Raw genomic sequence first — 8,739 nt, forward strand, 5'->3', positions numbered from 1 at the left:
TAACTAAAATACTTGTGATCTGAGCCTTTTTTGTGCTCAAATTGTCAGAAATTCAAATGTTGTCTTTTAATAAAAATTGCTCCTGAAAAATAAAACATTTATACTAATATTCATTTGTTGTTTAAAATAAATGTTTCAAAGTTCTGACATTTCTAAGTCACAAATGTTAGTGTACAATGTATTCCAATAAGTGATGTGAAAGTAGTTGAGACTCTGATTATATGTCTCATCTCAGACAATCACCTTCAGAAACCTGGAATGCCCTAACTTGAGTATAGGTCACCAATGAAATTACATTAAAAAGTCCAGGAAAACGTGGTTACAAGGTAAAAATGTATGAGTAGTAATTACTTGGTCTATGTTAGGGCAAAGTGATAAGACAGAGTCATAGACTGAAACCCGATTAGCAGAGGTTATCAAATGAAATAAGGAAATGCTTACTGTAAGTGCCTGTGAATCAAAAGAATGTCACTGAAGAGTTTGAGTCCTCCACTTAAGAGGAAAGGGGAAATTACAGACTACAAAAAGGCCAACACATTTAATTGTTCTTTGGGTTATTCATTTCTAAACACTAATAATTGTAAAAGGTTGCTTAATGTGATGATAGTTACTGAGGCTAAGAAGATCAAAAGGCAATGTCAGAAAGCAGCAGATTTAGGTGAGTAAACAGCATTGTGAGTATGTTCTGAGACTGCCAAGCAAGGAGGGCATCTGACAGGGAAATGAGGGTGAGAGTGTGTGTTGATGAAGTCGTGCATCTCTAACCAAACATCCGAAGGCAAGATTTTTCAAGAGAAAGCATCAAAAGTGCTAAGCATAAAATCAATCAACTGGCACACTTTGTCAAAGGTCTATTATATCACACGTGTGTGTGTGTGTGTGTGTATGTGTGTGTGTGTGTGTGTGTGTGTGTGTGTGTGTGTGTGTGTGAGAGAGAGAGAGAGAGAGAGAGAGAGAGAGAGAGAGAGAGAGAGAGATTGAGATTAATCATCCATGTATTATTAAGATTACACTGAGTTCATGTTAAATACATGATATATCCCAATTCAACAGTTCTGTCCTGCTTTGATGAGGTCATACGTGATTAAAGAAAATATATTGAATGTGTGAAAGGTGATATAGAAGATATCAAAAGAATAATAAAGAGCTGTTTTTACTTCACTGTTTTCTGCTTTTCCTAAAGTGTAGAAAAATAAGACTCTATGGAGAAGTGAGAAATACCCTCTAACTCCCAAACCTTAAGGGATTCATGTGAAGTTTCTCCTTATAGAAAATTTTACTCAAGTGCATACTATGTCTTCAAGCAGCAATTTTGTGGCACTTCTAATAATAAAATTCATTGACTTACTATTTAGCTATGACAGACTGAAAGTAAAGGGTGTTGGTAGCATCTAGCAGTATTCTGATACTTTTGTAATAGTGAAATATCAAATATATCATAATAGCTCTCCTGTGATAAAATTGACACCTCTATAGTCTATGTCAGGATTCCAGTAAAAAAGTAAAAATAATAAAATTGAAATTATCTCTGCTTCCACCAATAGTTGTGTCAAACTTCATTTTTAAAATATGTAATTATTTTAAGCTGTATAAGAATGAGAAATATGAACAGACTGAAATTTAGAAAATAAGATCAATAGAGATATGAAAAGATCATCTTAATGTAAGTAGTTTTGTAGTTCCAAATGAATAGAATTCCTTTTTAGAGTAAATTATTTAATTTAATGAATATATTTTTTATTATATTCCCTTTATACACCCTTTATATATATTTAATTTAATAAATATATAATTTAATGAATATATTTCATATATTACTTAAAGAGTATTTTATGTATTTCAAATGCCTTATAATACTATTCCTAACTCCACCAAAGATATTTCTAATTTCTTGTGGGTTTAAAAATGATGTTTTATTTGAGGCTATTTGGATTCATGAAGGTAGAGACAATGGATATGGAAGGTGAACTGCACTCAAAGTATCTGACCACTCTTCAAATATTCATTATTGTCTTAGTGTCTAAGCCACCGCCATTGCCCCCTGGCCTTTATCAATGTTTCTTCACTGTTGTTCTCTCTGCTATCACTGTTGTTCTAGTAGAGTCTGGTTTGGGCACAAAATCACAGTGATCAATTTTAAGTTAGGTTAGATCATGTCCCTCCATCCTCAATGGTACCTCATTTTACTAAGATGAAAAGCCCAAGTCCCTCCAAAGGCCAAAGGTTTCTACAGGGCTGGCCTTGTGCACACATACCATCTCCTTTGATTACTTATTAGCCACAGGTCTCTTCACATTTCCTCAAGTAGCCCAAGTATAGGCTTCATTTTGAATGGTTGTGGTTTTCTGTAGTGGTGTCTATTTGTTGCAAAGAGAAGTTTCCTTTATAAAAGGTGAAGACTATGCTTATCTATGAGTAGGAGGAATAATATTTAAAATGTAGTGTAGACAAATTTCTAAACAGTCTTATTAAATAAGAAACACAGAGCCAAATACAGGGGTAATAGCTGAAGAGTTCAGAGAAATAGCGAATAGCCATGACTAGCCTTAACTTACCACCACGCCTGTAGTTTCCCCAGAAAGAGCTTCTTCCTGTCTAATCTACACTTTTATTGCCTTCCTGTTCTGCCTTCTCATTGGCTCTAAGCCCAGCCACATCACTTCCTTGTCATTGCCTGTCTGTACAGACCTCCAGGTCTCTACGGTTGGTACTGAGATTAAAGGCCTGTGTTGCCATGCTTGGCTGTGTCCTTGACCACACAGAGACTCTGCCTGCCATGTGATTGGGTTAAGGGCGTATGCTACCACCGCCTGACTTCTGTTTATTGCTCAGCTCTAACCTCTGCTCTCCAGGCAAACCTTATTTATTAACATACAAATAAAATATCACATTTCTGCACAAATAAATTATCACCACAATGTAGTAAAGTGGCAGGTGTAGGTTTGCCTACAGGATCCACACCTTTAATAGCCCTGGGTGGCTAATTTTCCAGTATCAGGAATGATTTCACTCTTGTTGAAGGAATCTTAACTCTAATGAGTGACCATGGTTTCCACCAAAGTATGTGTACTACTACTGCACCCTTAGGGTTATTTTTGTGGTTAATAGATGTCATAGCTAAATAGCACTGTTGATTTCTTATCTCCTTTGGAAGCTTAAATGACATCTTCTGGTACAATGAAAGCTAGTCCTCAGGGAGAAGGCATTCACATCCGTCTCATTTCAGAGGCTTCTGGACCCTGTGTCTGAAGTGCACGGTGCCTTCAGCAATAGGGTCTTAACTTTCTATCTCTGGGGGCAATCATGGGTTATAGCCGTAGTCTATAATATTTGGAATTTCTTGGACACTCGTAAACAACAACTCAAAAGAGGGCTTCTCATGTCTGGTGTTGGGGCTTTGTTAGGTGGTCTCTGGTTCTTAGAACATTGCCAGCCCATATGGAAAAATTCATTTACACTATGTATGTTTATTTATATACTGACTTGTGTGTATTATAGGCACTTCCAGGTAAATAGTAAATAATATGACTCCTTATGAGTTTCCAGATATCTTCACTATTATGTTACTCTCCTCCCTTCTTCATTTATGTCTGTCTTCCTTTCTACACCCTAATTATAGCCCTTTCCTGTATTTTTCCCATTTCCCTCATCAGATAATGGAATCCAGTTTTTACCCCCTATATTGCCCCACCTCACCTCAGCAACCACTCCTTTTTTTACAACTCTGGCTTCTTCAGTTACTCCAGGATATATACTTTGAAGAATTGGAGTTAGAAGTCTAAGATGAGAAAAAACATTAAATGTTTGTTTTCTAGATCTAACTTACCTCCCTGAATATGATCTTCCTAGTTCCATCTATTTTACCTACAATGTTTATGATTTCTTTTATTTTCTTTCTTTCTTTTCTGTTTTACATATGAATAATATACAATGGTGTATATGTAGCACATCTTCATTACCCTTTTGTTAGTTGAAAGACATTTAGGATGTTACCATTTCCTGGCTCTTGTGAACAAAGGAGCAATGCACATGGTTAAGCAATTGTTTGTGTTAAGTCGTTTGGGCATATGTCACAAAGTGGTATAACTTTTAATAAGATATTTACTTTCTGGCACAGAATACATCATATTGATCTTTCAAATGCTTTTCTTAAAACTGCAGTGAGCCACTACTACTTTAGCCCAGTTTATTTATGGAGTAAGATTGTGGTATTCTGCAAAATACACAAAAACACAGATATACAACAAATTCTAAGGTTGCTCTGATATTTAAGAATTTTAATGTTTTTTATTTGATATATTAATAATTGCTTTGTTTTTGTTTGAGGATTTTATACAAGAATATAATGTGTTCATGAAAGGTGTAGCACAGTCCAGCGGTGTTCTCTGGAAAACTCTGCTCCATCTACCTCCAGCATCCAGGATCCAGGAACCAAAAGAGCTGGCACATCTGGATCTCGGGTCTTAAGGGCTCCCCTCTCAGCCACGCCTTGCAGGCATGACAGTTACCAAAGCCTCAATGGGGGTAGCACTTCCAGGTCAAAGCTGTAACAAATACCTACTACATTGGCCTTATAACTAATTTTTTCACATTTTCATTTTATTTCTATTAACTTCTTCCTCCATTGTTTGGATTTATGCCATTCTTTACAAGCTTTGAAAATTTACCTGAGTTCTTTTTAATTCTGTTGAAATATTAGGATGATGCCCCTGTCTCCTATGTAATTATATGTTTGTAGCATGTTTTTTTACTAGTGGTGTATCATTTGAACAATTTTCTTGTACTATTGCAGTATTTCTTCTAAAATATAATCCAAATCCTTGTTACTGTTCTTTACATTCACAGACAAACTCGACTTTTCAGCCTGGAGTCTTCTCCAGGCTGGTTTTGTAAAGGAGTCACACAAGCAAACTGTGAAACTCTCCTTTGACTTAAACTTACTCAGGGTGACTTTAACTGTCCTTTCCATTGGCTTGATTTCCAGGTCTTATCTTCCAAATTTAGGCTTTCATTAAAAATTCTTATTTTTTTTAAAATTTTTATTTTGCAATACAATTCAGTTCTACATATCAGCCACAGATTCCCTTGTTCTCCCCCCTCCCGCCCCCCCTCACCTTCCCCCCAGCCCGCCCCCCATTCCAATCTCCTCCAGGGCAAAGCCTTCCCCACAGACTGAGATCAACCTGGTGGACTCAGTCCAGGTAGGTCCAGTCCCCTCCTCCCAGGCCGAGCCAAGGGACCCTGCATAGGCCCCAGGTTTCAAACAGCCGACTCATGCAATGAGCACAGGACCTGGTGCCACTGCCTGGATGCCTCCCAAACAGATCAGGCCAATCAACTGTCTCACCCACTCAGAGGGCCTGATCCAGTTGGTGACCCCTCAGCCATTGGTTCATATTTCATGTGTTTCCATTTGTTTGGCTATTTGTCTCTGTGCTTTATCCGACCTTGGTCTCAACAATTCTCGCTCATATAAACCCTCCTCATTCTCGATAATTGGACTCCCAGAGATCCACCTGGGGCCTAGTCATGGATCTCTGCATCCAGATCCCTCAGTAGTTGGATGAGGTTTCTAGCATGACAATTAGGGTGTTTGTCCATCCCATCACCAGAGTAGGTCAGTTCGGACTGTCTCTCGACCATTGCCAGCATAAATAAAAAAAAAGCAGAAACAAGAATATATAGAATTTAGCTTTATAGTGAGGTTTAAACATATGTGTGTGTGCGAATGTATGTATATATGCATACACATGCACACATATATACAATCACACGTATGAATATGCACATATATATGTGAACGGGTACTTATCTAGCTGATGTATAAGGCAGCACAATGTAAAAGAAAACTGAGAAGTGTAAATAGGAGTTAAGAGGGAAAGTTTAAGTGGGGGAATAATACCAGTAGTTGGGAGTACAGGCTTTGTGATAAGACACCATTGAACATGTTACAAAACTCTATGAATTCTGTGAGCTTCAGCATCTTCAGTTATACCAGGATAATGATCACCAGGCATCTTTAAATGCAAGAACAAAATCACCATTAAAAGTGTGAGTTCTATTGTTTTTCTGTTTAAACATGTACTTTCATTCTCCATACATATTTTATATAATTGTAATTAATTTTTGAATAGAAATCCTTTGTAATTACCTATCTTATGTTCTATAATAAAGGATATAAAATTAAAAAAAATTCTTATTTTGTTGGTTAAAAAAAAATCATTGCTTAAGTGTATTTCTCCTACCTTTCTAAAACACATTTTAAGTTATTTTTAAATACATATGGAGGAATGAATGTAAATGAATAATAAAGTCAATCTTAAAAACAAATGTGAGATATGCCCTATCATACAGGAAAGCATATTACCGACCCTGGAATGAAAATTCATAGCAATGAAGTAGAATAAGTACATACAATGAATAATTTCACCAAAAGTATAAATCCCTTTAAATAAAATAAAATATTTACCCAATTCACCTCTAAGGTAATATCCAGAAGAAATTGTAATATGCTAGGCATATATGTAAAGTACCAATAAAAAAGAAAAGAAAAAGAAAAAAAGTTAGGCACGGAATGGTGTCACAAGACTTCAATCCCCATACTTGGGAAGCAGATATAGGTTGATCTCTGAGTTCAATGTCGACTTGGTCTACATGGTAAGACCCCAAGAAAACAAAAACAAATGAAACAAAGTAACACCAAAGACATTTTCAAGCACATAAGCAAAAAGAAGTTGTTGATTATTAGTTAAGAGTACCACCCCTACGTAGCTAAATATACTCAGGGAAACCTTTGGACTCTCTGTACCTTAGTTTCTTCATCTTTAAAATGGGAATTAAAGACTGAATCTTGTAGAAATGTTTAAAGCATTCTTTAGGAAAAAAATGCTGTTGTTCTAGTACTGAGAAAAATTAATGCTGAATGACAGAAGAGAAATACCACAAACAATATAAAAGTGAGAAAAAGCATGAAAATATTTGCAGTATCTAATACAATTGATAAACATGGACGTCATAGTACATCTTTGCAAAGCAGATAAAGCAAAAAGACAACTTGTTAAAAAATGAACAAAGGAAAAAAAACAGGCTATTTGGAATAGAAGAAACTACAATGCTATAGTTCAACTATATATCACTGCCATATTCCATAAATAAAAAATGTTTGTAGATCAATGATTTCATATGTTTTAACTTAAAAAGTAATCTAAAATCTTCAGACTCACTGGTAATTGGGAAAATGCAACTTAAAACTGCAGTTGAAGAGAAAATGTGTGCATCCTGCTAAGTGGTGACAGGGATGTCAAGACTTAAGAACCTTCACGTCCTGCTGCCATGAAGTGAGGAAGACATTTCCCACTATTTTCAACAAGTGCTAGTTAAATCCTGCATACACTACACTTGTAAAATGATACCGAAAAACTCCTAGTAAAACCTCCAGTTCATAAATGAAGACGGATTGTGAACTGTAAAGAAGGAAAAGTAAAAACTATGACAAACAAACAAAAACCTTCCTGTCCACCACGAAGAAAGCTACCAGCTAAAACAGACAAAATGTCCACCAAGAAGTGATATGCAGCATACAGAAGCAGTAAACTAAACACAAAACACATGCATGCTAACAAGGAGGGAGCTTACAGTATTCCTCTAGTAGAAGAATGAAATCCAGAGCAAAGTTATTTGTCAAGACAATTTTAATTATGCACATTCAAACTACTATGTACTTTGCAATTAAATAAAAAGATTCTCATGAAATCTATCAAAATGGATGCATATTCAAGAAGGGAAATGAGATTGCAGTTATAAGCATTAATGAGAATCAATAAGACAAACATGGAAATACTATAAATACTCAAGTCAGAACTAAGGCTAAATTAAAGGGCAAATACAAATTGAAAATTGTGTTGCAACAAGTATAACAAGGAAACAATGTCCTTGATTTCTAAAATGAGTATTTAGCAATAAAACTAGTACTTCAATAAAAATGGATCTTTGGTTTCAATGCTGGCATTACTCTGAAGTCACAATCTGAATTCTAATCCTCAGCTTGATGGCTCCAAAGTGAGGCTTTCAGGAGGATAAATCACGATGGAAAATTGTGATAGTTGGGATTAGAGTTCTTAAGGGAAAGGGTGAAGAGGACTTGCTTGCCCCTCAGTGTAGGCAGACATAGCCATGCATCCTAGAATACCATACTAGCAGCCATGAAGCCGAGAACAGGGATGTATCATCTTTAAAGCACACAAATACCTTGAGATGGGGGTTATTGGAGTCCCAAACTATGAGACATGCCTTTCTGTGGGTTTTTAAAACATCTGATCTCTGGAATTTTGTTATGACTTCCCAAGCAAGTTAAGACAAATGGGCAAGGGAAGATACAAAGATAAACAAAATATTTATATTTGTAGATACAGAGGTGGAGAAGCAACATTTTGGGTAGTAAAGTTAAGTCAAGGTTTAAAAGGAGGTTGTATCTTTCATACAAATGAAAACATGCAGATCACAGAAATCTCAGGGGATGTGGTAACACAGATTTGACTCAGGAAGGGTGAAGTTTCAAGTCACAGAGAAGTGTCTGGCAGTGTATATATGCCTACTTTAATCTATAATTCTATATTGGGGAATGCAGTGTTTAACAAAATGGGTGAGCAATGCATTCTGACTTAAACATTTCTTGCCAAATGAGGTATAATAGAATCTAGGAAAAACTCAGAGGAAAATGGTTACATTTATAGAAAACAA

Source organism: Peromyscus eremicus, chromosome 2 (assembly GCF_949786415.1).
Source record: "Peromyscus eremicus chromosome 2, PerEre_H2_v1, whole genome shotgun sequence".
NCBI classification, from domain to species: Eukaryota; Metazoa; Chordata; class Mammalia; order Rodentia; family Cricetidae; genus Peromyscus; species Peromyscus eremicus.